General features: G+C 33.5%; 1 pseudogene; it reads left to right on the forward strand.

Moving 5' to 3' along the window:
* Window positions 1–948: 948 nt before the first annotated feature.
* On the forward strand, window positions 949–8,134 carry LOC118755355 (annotated as a pseudogene).
* The last annotated feature ends 2,099 nt before the right edge of the window (window positions 8,135–10,233 follow it).

Consider the following 10,233-nt stretch of genomic DNA (forward strand, 5'->3'; position numbering starts at 1 on the left):
TACTCAAAAATGCAATGTGGCCACTTTTTCTCATTAAACCATGTTCGAATCGTGGAAATTTTGGAAGATCACAGGGTTGCTTTTAGCATTTAGATTCTTAATGCAAAAATGGAGTTGCATTTAGGTGACGAATTTTGTATGGATAAATGTACATTTAGAGTAGCATTTAGAGCTAAATGCGCTAAATGTGCTTTTACGCGTAAGCAAAAACAGCCCATAATGCAGCGTTTTTGCTGCATTTAAAATGCAACATTTAGCACTTTCGAACATATGTTTTCGAAGAGCGTTCATGCTATAGCATTTAGCAAATGTACATTTACGCGAGTTCGAAATCGCATGCTTTTGACAAACAGCCGTGTTCCAGTATCTTATTTAGATGCGTATATATTACGATCAATTCTCACGCAGAAGATAATGTGCAAAAACCCCACTGAAAAGGAAAAAATAAATTTTAAACCAAAAATTCAATACAAAAACTTGAATTGTTTTAACCATAACCGAACAATTGTTTGTGTATATATTCATTTGTCGGTGCTGTCAATTAAAATTTCCTCACTTAATTAGGAAACAAACCAAACAGAGTTGATCACAAATTGATCCAGATTTCTATCAGCATCAAATCGATGTTGAATTCGCTTAACTTTTCATTATCCAAATATGTAATGCAAAATAAAAGAAATCTCGATCGGCGATCACTGAAACGCAGCTAGCAACTGTATACTCGAAAAAGCAATGTTGCCACTTTTTCTCTTTAAACCATGTTCGAATCGTAGAAATTTTGGAAGATCACAGGGTTGCTTTTAGCATTTAGATTCTTAATGCAAAAATGGAGTTGCATTTAGTTGCATTTAGGTGAGGAATTTTGTATGGATAAATGTATATTTAGAGTAGCATTTAGAGCTAAATGCGCTAAATGTGCTTTAACGCGTAAGCAAATACAGCCTATAACATGAACGCTCTTCGAAAACATATGCTGCATTTTATATGCAGCAAAAACGCTGCATTAGTAGAAGGTGGAGACGTGGATTTAAGAACATGCTGTGCAAAAATGGGGTTGGCAAGGTAATTTCAAAACCCAAGTCGCAAACCTTTTACAATACTGCCAACCAAACGTGACAACGTTTTAAAAATTACAATTTTGTTTGAAACCGACCGGGAGCCGCGAAGAGCTTTGTTTTATTTATAGCGAAGAGTGTGTAAAAATTCAATAATTTATGGATTTCAGCTTGCAACCTACACCGAACAAACCATCTTAGAATTACAACCTGGCATATGCGGCCCTAATTCCTATGATACAGCCACGAATCCAGAATACAAGAAAAAAATTATTTTTTTGTCATAAAAACATTTTTGAGAATGAATGCAGTAGCATTATTTGTGCAACCGCAATCCACAAACGAATTGCCAGACAGCTGTTATAGAGACCCAAAACAAATTCGGACTTGCGATTACACGAAAATATCAAGTATTATATCCTTTGTGCAGGATGAGCATGCTGCGTACAAATTCACCGTTTATCGTTGCGCTTCTAAGGTGCTGAGCATACAAAAACTACTGTTTAGTAAGTGGGTCATAAAAAAACGGCAGTTAGTTAACTAATATTTTATACCTTAGCTGCCGACATACCATATAAGCTTGTACAAGCTTTAATGGATCGATACAAAATACTTGACGTAGATGCCAATTTCATGGTACCACCGTTTCAATTGACAACATTTATTCATGATCTTTACTATGCTTGCGAGACTCTGGGACATTTTAGTAAATCAGCAACATATCGTATTGAAACTGCTACAAGTGTTTTAGCAACTTTCTTTTGGAATATATTCGACCCGTAAGATTTACAATAGTTTATATTATGATACGGTAGTTACCTATAAATCCTAACTACTGTTTCAGAAATCGTCGTCACTCTATTTCGGCGTTGGAAATCAAGGTTATGTTCCTGTTGCTTTGCAAACATTATATTACTTTGGAATGGAGTGTTGAATTTTATAACTTGTTGCATGATAAAAAAAACTAGATGCATATCGAAGAAGAACTTTGAATATTTGTTAGATATCTTAATAAAAGCCTTCAGTTACATAGGGGAAGAAAATGCATATGGCGGTCAAAATAAAAATCTGGTAATGGATCAGTGTTTCGCCAAGGTAAGTTTTATATAAAAGCTACTTGATATAATATACGCGTAGAAAGGTAAATAAATTTGATAGAAGATGTACAGTGTGACCTTGGGGTATTATTCCCTCAGAGCTTATCACAAAGCCTTGTCCAGACCTGGTGCTCTAATGAAACCAAGCCCTTTCAGTTCGTAAATGCAACCACAGTTTTAACTAAACACTTCTACTAATAAAATATAGCTCGTAGAAATTTTTAATATCGAAACCTGGTTCAAATTCATCATTTAACCGTGTGTACTCAATTATAGTTTAGAAATAAAAGGGCCTTTTTTGCATTAATGCATTTACGAACTGACTCGTAGTCTTCCACAACCCTCCCCTGTGTTTGTCTTCTTGCACTCTAAAAGGAGATGCAATGGGGTTTCTGCTGCCATGTCACAGTAACGATAGGACTCGATTGTTCATATGGGCCCGCAGCTTGCAATGACCCGGTAGCAGAGCTGCTGAAAATCTTAAGTTTGTCTTTTGGAGGGGATTAGACTAAGGACATTGATACTCTAGTGCATGGTTATATCTGACAGGCTTAAACTTACTTTGAAGGCCCTAGCTTAGCTGGTTTAAACTAAAATTAGCCAAACATTTGTCAGCCACCTGTTAAATATGAACGCAGCTTACGCGATCTACGTTTAAACTGGCACTGAAACCTGGCCCTAATTCGATACCACAGTCTAGGATCCAGTTATACTCGTTCCCGCGAAACGCAATGGGCCATATGACGACATTAGCCGGAAAAAAATCTAAGTGGAATTTTGATGTTTTGATAATTCCAACTTGTTAAGAAATGTCCAATTACATAAAAAAAAATTATACTTAGGCGTTTTAAAGCCCACTTTAGTAGTTTATGTGTATGTCAAATTTGATGTTTTGAAACTTTGTTTTCTAAAAATTACACAAATCAAATAAACATTTTTAAAATGTGGTGTGTTGTTTATCACAGTGGTGTACCAGAACGCTGAAAAGAATGCATTTGGGATAGAAAACGATGCTCTTTTTTATGAAATAAAAACAATTAATATGTGAGGAGGGACGTAGCTGGAGTAATGTGTAAAAATTATGCGTTTTTTCGTCAAAAAATAACAAAGTCGAACTTTTTTAAAAAAACTATATTTCCAACTTCTACATAAACTCCTTTCTCTTCATCAGAAATCGGTAGAAGTTAAGAAAGTACCACGAAGTAGTTCACACGGGTTTTGTCAGAACTGGATGAAGCAAATGTGACCATAAATATGATTCTTTAGGATAGCTCTCAATCCCTGAGCCCCATATCGGAGAAAAATTCCTTCTATAAACCTTTCCACAAAATACCAACCATTCAATGCGATTTTGAAATCTGGGAGAAAATTCTTCCCAATTGAATGATTCTTGCCATTTTCTGATTTGTAGATGTAGGCGTATCCATAACCTTATCATAAGTAGTTCTAGTGATAAGCGATATGGAAATTGCATTTTGTATGGGAGGCGCCACATCCCCATTTCTAATACAAACCACTTTTCGCCATAACTACGTTAGCAAAAGCGGTTCCATAGATAAGCGATATTTGAAATTCGGTTTGTATAGGAGATGCCACGCTCCCTTTTCCAAAACATCCCATTTTTCGCCATAAGTACGGTATTGTTAACATATTCGTACGCTTATGGAGTAACATAAATCTCTTAAAAATAGAAGTTACTGAAAAAACAAGATTACATTTATGTTGCAACCCAAGGGTACTATGTTGAAGAAAAATATAAGCAGGCTCGAAACTTTGGTGTGGAAAATATCCGTTCAAAACTAGGTGATAACGTACGCGACAAAAAAAAAGAAGTGGTTTTAAGGCTCACATACATATATGCGAAAGTCTGCGAATCATCGGAGTGGCTATTTTTTATTAAAAAAAACATAACGTATGCGTCAGATTTTTCCCCATACAATATTTTTACTAGTAACACATACTAAATTAAATTTGAAATTTATTTTTTTCAGTTCTTCTCTCCACCGTTTCGGGTTTTCAAAACCTTTTTCCGCCATCTGAACACGAAATTTAAAGTTATAAAGCCGTTTGAATTCATTTGCTTGCATTTTCTGTTTACATTTCCGTGGAAAGACCCATATGTAGCTGTTTCAAAATTCAGGATGTTAGCATAAGCGGTTCCAGAGATAAGCGATATGAGAATTTCAGTTTGTATTGGAAGTGCCACGCCCCCTTTTCCAATACCTATCATTTTTCGCTGTAAGTAGGGTATTTACAATTTATGCATCCGTGCCAAGTTTCAGTTCCCCAGCGTGATTGGTTTTAGAGATACATCAGTTTTCACATTTTAGTCTGTACGTCAGATGCCACGCCCCCTGTATAATGGGGTTAACATTTCTGGATTAGAGGAAGTTATATCCTTTCAAGAAAACGGTGCCCTCAAAAAAGGGGGTTTAAAATTTTAGTGTGGCGTATTTATATATAGATACCTTCAATATACCGTTTTTGCTACAAACCCTCATCAAAGGACCTCTGGTGTCATCTAATCGATCCTTGATCAAGGTAAATTTTTGTATGGGGACTTTTTACAACAAATCTAAGCATCTGAAGCAATAAAATATTTTTTTCCGGCTAACTTGTATGAGGCGGCCCACTGTGCGACAGTCGGGTCTACGTAACGGGAACGACCCAGATTTATATCTGGCCAAGGACTGTCACTCCAGCAACACTCCCCAAAAACTCTTTGGGGAATCTGTTTGCTATTACAACAACAACAACATCGATTTATACTAAATATTGAACAAACAAAAGTAAAACTAATAAAAAAGTGTATTTTTCAGTATCCAAATTCATACGGCTTAACCGAGCCGCAATTCAAAAACTTATGGAATGATAAGCATACACGTTTCAGTATTTACACCAATCTAATAAAGTTAATCAAGCGTATGCAAGACACCGAAAAATTAATACACAGCAACATTTGTGCAGCTTGCTGTACCCAGATCATTGGGATTCGTTTTAAATGCAGGACGTGCCATAATTTGTCGCTGTGTTTTTCCTGTTTCGCTACCGGATATGTAGTAAACAAACATGATGCCAGGCATCGAATGTACGAAGTGTTCACAGAGGTAATACTTGATATTTATTTTATTGAAGGAGTTAACCTTTAACTATTGGATGTTTATGAGGCGTTCCATACCAAAACGGATGGGGTTCACACTTCATGTGTTTGATTTGTTAAAATTTTTAGGGTTGATGCGTAAACATAAATGATAAATAAATATGAAATTTGAGCTTGATTAATACATTTTTAAAAACTTTACATCACAAAAACAAAACAAATCCTTTTAATAGTTCTCGAGAACGGGGCCAAAAAATTCAAAATTCTCTATAAAAAAAAAATATTAAAAAATTTTTTTTTTCTTGAAAATCTTTTCACATACAAATTTTTTTATAAAAATATGCCATCTCAAAAAAAATTGAAAAAATCACAATGGTAGCACTGAGTATTGCGCAATATTTAAGTATAGTATTATGGGGTGCACTCTACAATAATTTGAGTTATGATTTTTTACAAATTTACAAATTTTTAAATTTTTTTTAGAACTTTTTCGAGTACGCAGTCCTGTAGCACATTCAATTTTAGAATAACAAAGTTCAAGTTTTAAGCTAATGCAAAGTTGCCTTGATTTTTAATATTTTTTTATACTGACGGCTTTTTGTACTTTTTTCTTATGGAAGAAAATGCGCAAAACCGTTTTCAAACCAAATTAGCGTCAGTTTTGCTACAAAACTGCATACTCAAAAAAAATTCTAAAAATAAAATTAAAAAATTTGTAAGTTTTTTAAATTCATTTTAGTCAACTTCGGTGTAAAAAAATCATGACTCAAGTTATTGTAGAGTGCACCCAATAATACTATACTTAAATATTGCGCATTACACCGAGCTACTCTTGTAATTTTTTTAAATTTTTATTGAGATGGCATATTTTCAAGAACTATTTCTTTTATCAAAAAATTTGTATGTGAAAAAGTTTTTAAGAAAAAAAGTTTTTAAATATTTTTTTTCATAGAATTTTGATGTGTGTATGTGTGATTTTTTTTTCAAATTTTTTCCTCACCCCGTTCTCGAGATATTTGGAAAACTATTAAATCGATTTGCCTTTGTTTTTGTGCTGTAAAGTTCTTAAAAATGTATTAATCAAGCTCAAATTTCATATTTATTTATTATTTATGTTCATGCATCAACCCTAAAAAATTGAAACAAATCAAACACATGAAGTGTGAACAGCGTTCGTTTTGGTATGGAACGCCCCTTATATATTTTCTTTCTTTAAGGATGAACCAGCAAAACGAATATCAAATTTCTTTTCTAAAATTTGCAATATTTTTAAAATGGAAAAGCAAACACAAGAAGATACGAGGGGCTTTTGCAATACAAATGAATCTGCGATTGTTGACGACACGGAAGTGGAAATGATAACAACTGAGAGTACACTTGCCACTGAAGCAAAAACCACGGATATTGATGCCAGAGCTGATACAATTGAAAGTAATAGCGAAAAACAATATATTACATATTTGGTAGTGAGGTGGAGTTGAATAATTCCCTATGGGGGAATCTAGACTCAATTTGTGATGCTTTTTTATATTTTCAACTAATATTACTATTTTTTCTCAGCTTCCATTGCAGGTCTCTCCACTAGCGCCTCAACTGCTTCAAATGTGTCTGAACATTTACAATCTATTATCGACAGACTAGTACAACAGAATTTGTAAGTAAATTACTTACATCTATTGACATGTATCGTGTTCGAAATGCTAGATACAAATTATGTCCGATTTCTGGGGCCAAGTTCTTTAAAATAGCTATTTATTGTACGGTAATAGGTTGTTTTTTTGTCATTTTAGGAAACTTGAGAAACAAATCAAATACGTAAAGGTAGCCAGCAATCAAGAAATTGCTAATTTTCTACAATCACATCAGCAGTTCTTAATTGGCATTATCAATGAAATGAGAAGATTTTCGGTATGCGAAAATAGTGTTCTAGTTATTTACTTTGGGCTCACTTTTTCTCTTTTAGCAAATATCAAAGTCTTTAAGTTCATATCCCACATCAAGCACGCCGAATCGCTCGATTTCTGAGAAAACACAAACACAAGGAAACGCAATTGCAGCAGACAACTTTTGCGAGGAGGGCAGTACTTTAACGCATTCGAGTAAGTAATCCGATGCGGATGCGACATTTTCTCGTTATTCTTATTACAATAATTAACCTGCGCTCTTTCAGTAAATGGCGCAGATTTAAATCGTAGTTATTTGGATGCAAACAAATCGGATGCTTCAGTTAATGACCTTAGTTCATGGTTTAATCAGCGAAGAGCCTCTGCTTCACTCAAAATGTCAATTGGCTTCGAGACATTACCAAAAATTGAGGGCGGTTTGGAAATAGTCGATTTACGAGACACCGATATGATAAATTTCAAGGTGCTATTAAATAAAGTTAAAGAGATTGTGGAGGACTCCTTTAGTGATAATACTGAACTTGCAGCGGCTACACAGAACCTGGAAAATGTTTTAGATAGTATTGTTAGAAATGAGGAGAGACGGAGAAGTAGCTCCTGAGAAGGCTTTGGATAGCGTAGACCTTTTTTGGCATTCAAAACTTCATCAACCAAAAGCTGACGAGTGTGTTCGTTTGTAAACAAATATAAGTTAATAGTAAAAATGCTGTTATTGATCAAATGTAAAAAACTTTCACAAATGTGTAAAAATATATTGGTAATTGCAATTTTTAACATTTTTGCAGTTTACGATCGCACGAACTTGTAACGAAGGTAGTTCGTAGTTTTAGAAACATATTTTAAAACTGCATTGTATATATTAAAACAAATGACAATTTAATTAATTGAAACTCTATATTAACATTGATATACACCGTAGTATTTTCAAAAATACATATGTACATCTGTTTTTAAAATTGCGCTCAATAAATATTTTTCGAAACCTTTTTTCGATCTCTGTACATTTCATTTGCATCAATACTTATCAAAGTAGAACGTTTATGAAAAAAAAATTTAAAGAGTTGCCTGGATTTTGAAATAACTCGCAATTTCGTAAGAGCGGCAAGCTAAATAACATGGAGTATAAGTAATGCTCGTATATTTTTTTCGGACAAAAAACTGTATATTACTGCATTCACTTTTACTTTCATACAAAGTTACTCGGGCAGTTTGTGCAATTCACTTCCGACAATTTCGACAAATTGTTTTGTATGCAAGACAAGTTATTTTTAGCAAAAAAAAAAGCGACTTTAACTCTCATATAAAAAAAATATATATATCTCATGATCCACTCATCGGCTCTTAACCAGATTAGTATGGGACCACCTCTGAGACACTACCTTTCCGATGCAAAATTATCGAAATCGGTTGACGTGGTCCAAAGTTATGCGGTAACATAAAAAAAAAAATATTCCGACGAACTGATAACCTCCTCCTTTTTTGGAAGTCGGTTAAAAATACATATTAACACGGCCGGCAAAATAGAAAAAAAAACATAAATCAACGTGATTCTTGGCCTTGCACCTTGTTATTAATAAGCTACCAAACTGCATACTTAAAATTTTTCTAAAAATGATATGCAAATTTGTTGTGAATTTTTTTCTTTGATTTCTGTACAAAGTTTGAAATGCCTATTTATTTATATGGTGTAAAAGTATTATATAATGAACTAGACTTCCACAGTTGCCACTGGTGGTTCATTTGGCAATTTATTTTCTGCTTGGTACATTTTCCCCTGATTTGGCATTTTATATAATTGAATAGTTTTGGATAAGAAAAACCTTTTTAAAATACAAATTAATTATATCGGAATGAATAGGTAATTTTTCTCACAATTATTTGTGATATCACATGGTGACGCATTCAAAAATAAGAGAATCTCCTCCAAACACCTATCATTGATCCAAAAAAATTTAATAGATATAGCTACAAATGTAGCTTGAACCCAGCAAACATTGAGGTTAGTTATCGATTAGAGAATGATTGGAGAACTAGCCACATTCTCCAATCTCAAACGTTAGAGAACGACTCGAAAAACTATCGAGAATCATAGCGATCTCAACAAAAATGGGACATAGTTCTCGACTCGAGAAAATATTAATTCTCTAATCGAATTCTATTGTTGATCTCTAATAGGATTCGAATGTGAATTTCAAACTGCAATTTTGCTTTATTAAATAAAACGCTTTGTTTGCAAAATTTTTATTAAATGTATTCGCAATAAAATAATATTGAATTAATTGAACTTAAAAATAATTATTGATTCATTTATTTGGAATATTGCTTATTTACATTTATTTGAATTTGCGTTGTTTCTCTAATGGTTCTCGAATCGAATTGTAATGTAGTTCTCTAACTTCGTCATCGACTCGAGAACGATTCGAGAATTACCCTAGTTATCTAATGTAGAAATCCAAATTTCTCTAACGTAAGAGACGGTGTGTGCTGGGAAAATTATAAAATTTTCATTTCAACAATCAACCTACCAAAACCGACAACTTCGGCAAAGAAAACAATTCAGCATGCTGCATTTTAATCTATTTTGGTATATTTAAAGGAAAATTATGGTACAAACGAAAAATGTCATACGGCAACCATAGTCAGCACACACTAAAGTAAACAAACTGGAGATTAATTGTAAATTAACGAAAAATAAACTCAACAGACGTTGTGTTTAATAAATTTACTCACTTTTTCGTTGTATACAAGCATTAATAATACAATTTGCAATAAAGAACTCAAAAAGGCCATATTTTCTTTTGTTTATTTACAAACATGGTTTTGTGATCAGCTGATTTTCTTACTTGCAAGTTTTCGCTGGTAAAAATTTGTCAAGCAGAAATTTGTAGCTCTCTATCACATTTTGCTCTCTCAACTTCCCCTACTTTGCAAGTTTTTTGGGTACGAGAACGCAAAACCAGTAAAAGTTTTCTGAAACGTTTGATAGTTTTGGGCATGATACAAAAAAGAAGGTAGTTTCATTACTACTATTTTTTGATTATAAAGCAGATTTTTGGAATTTCTCCAGAAGTAAACAT

Source organism: Rhagoletis pomonella, unplaced genomic scaffold (assembly GCF_013731165.1).
Source record: "Rhagoletis pomonella isolate Grant_MI unplaced genomic scaffold, Rhpom_1.0 Rhpom_scaffold_06052, whole genome shotgun sequence".
Classification (NCBI taxonomy): domain Eukaryota; kingdom Metazoa; phylum Arthropoda; class Insecta; order Diptera; family Tephritidae; genus Rhagoletis; species Rhagoletis pomonella.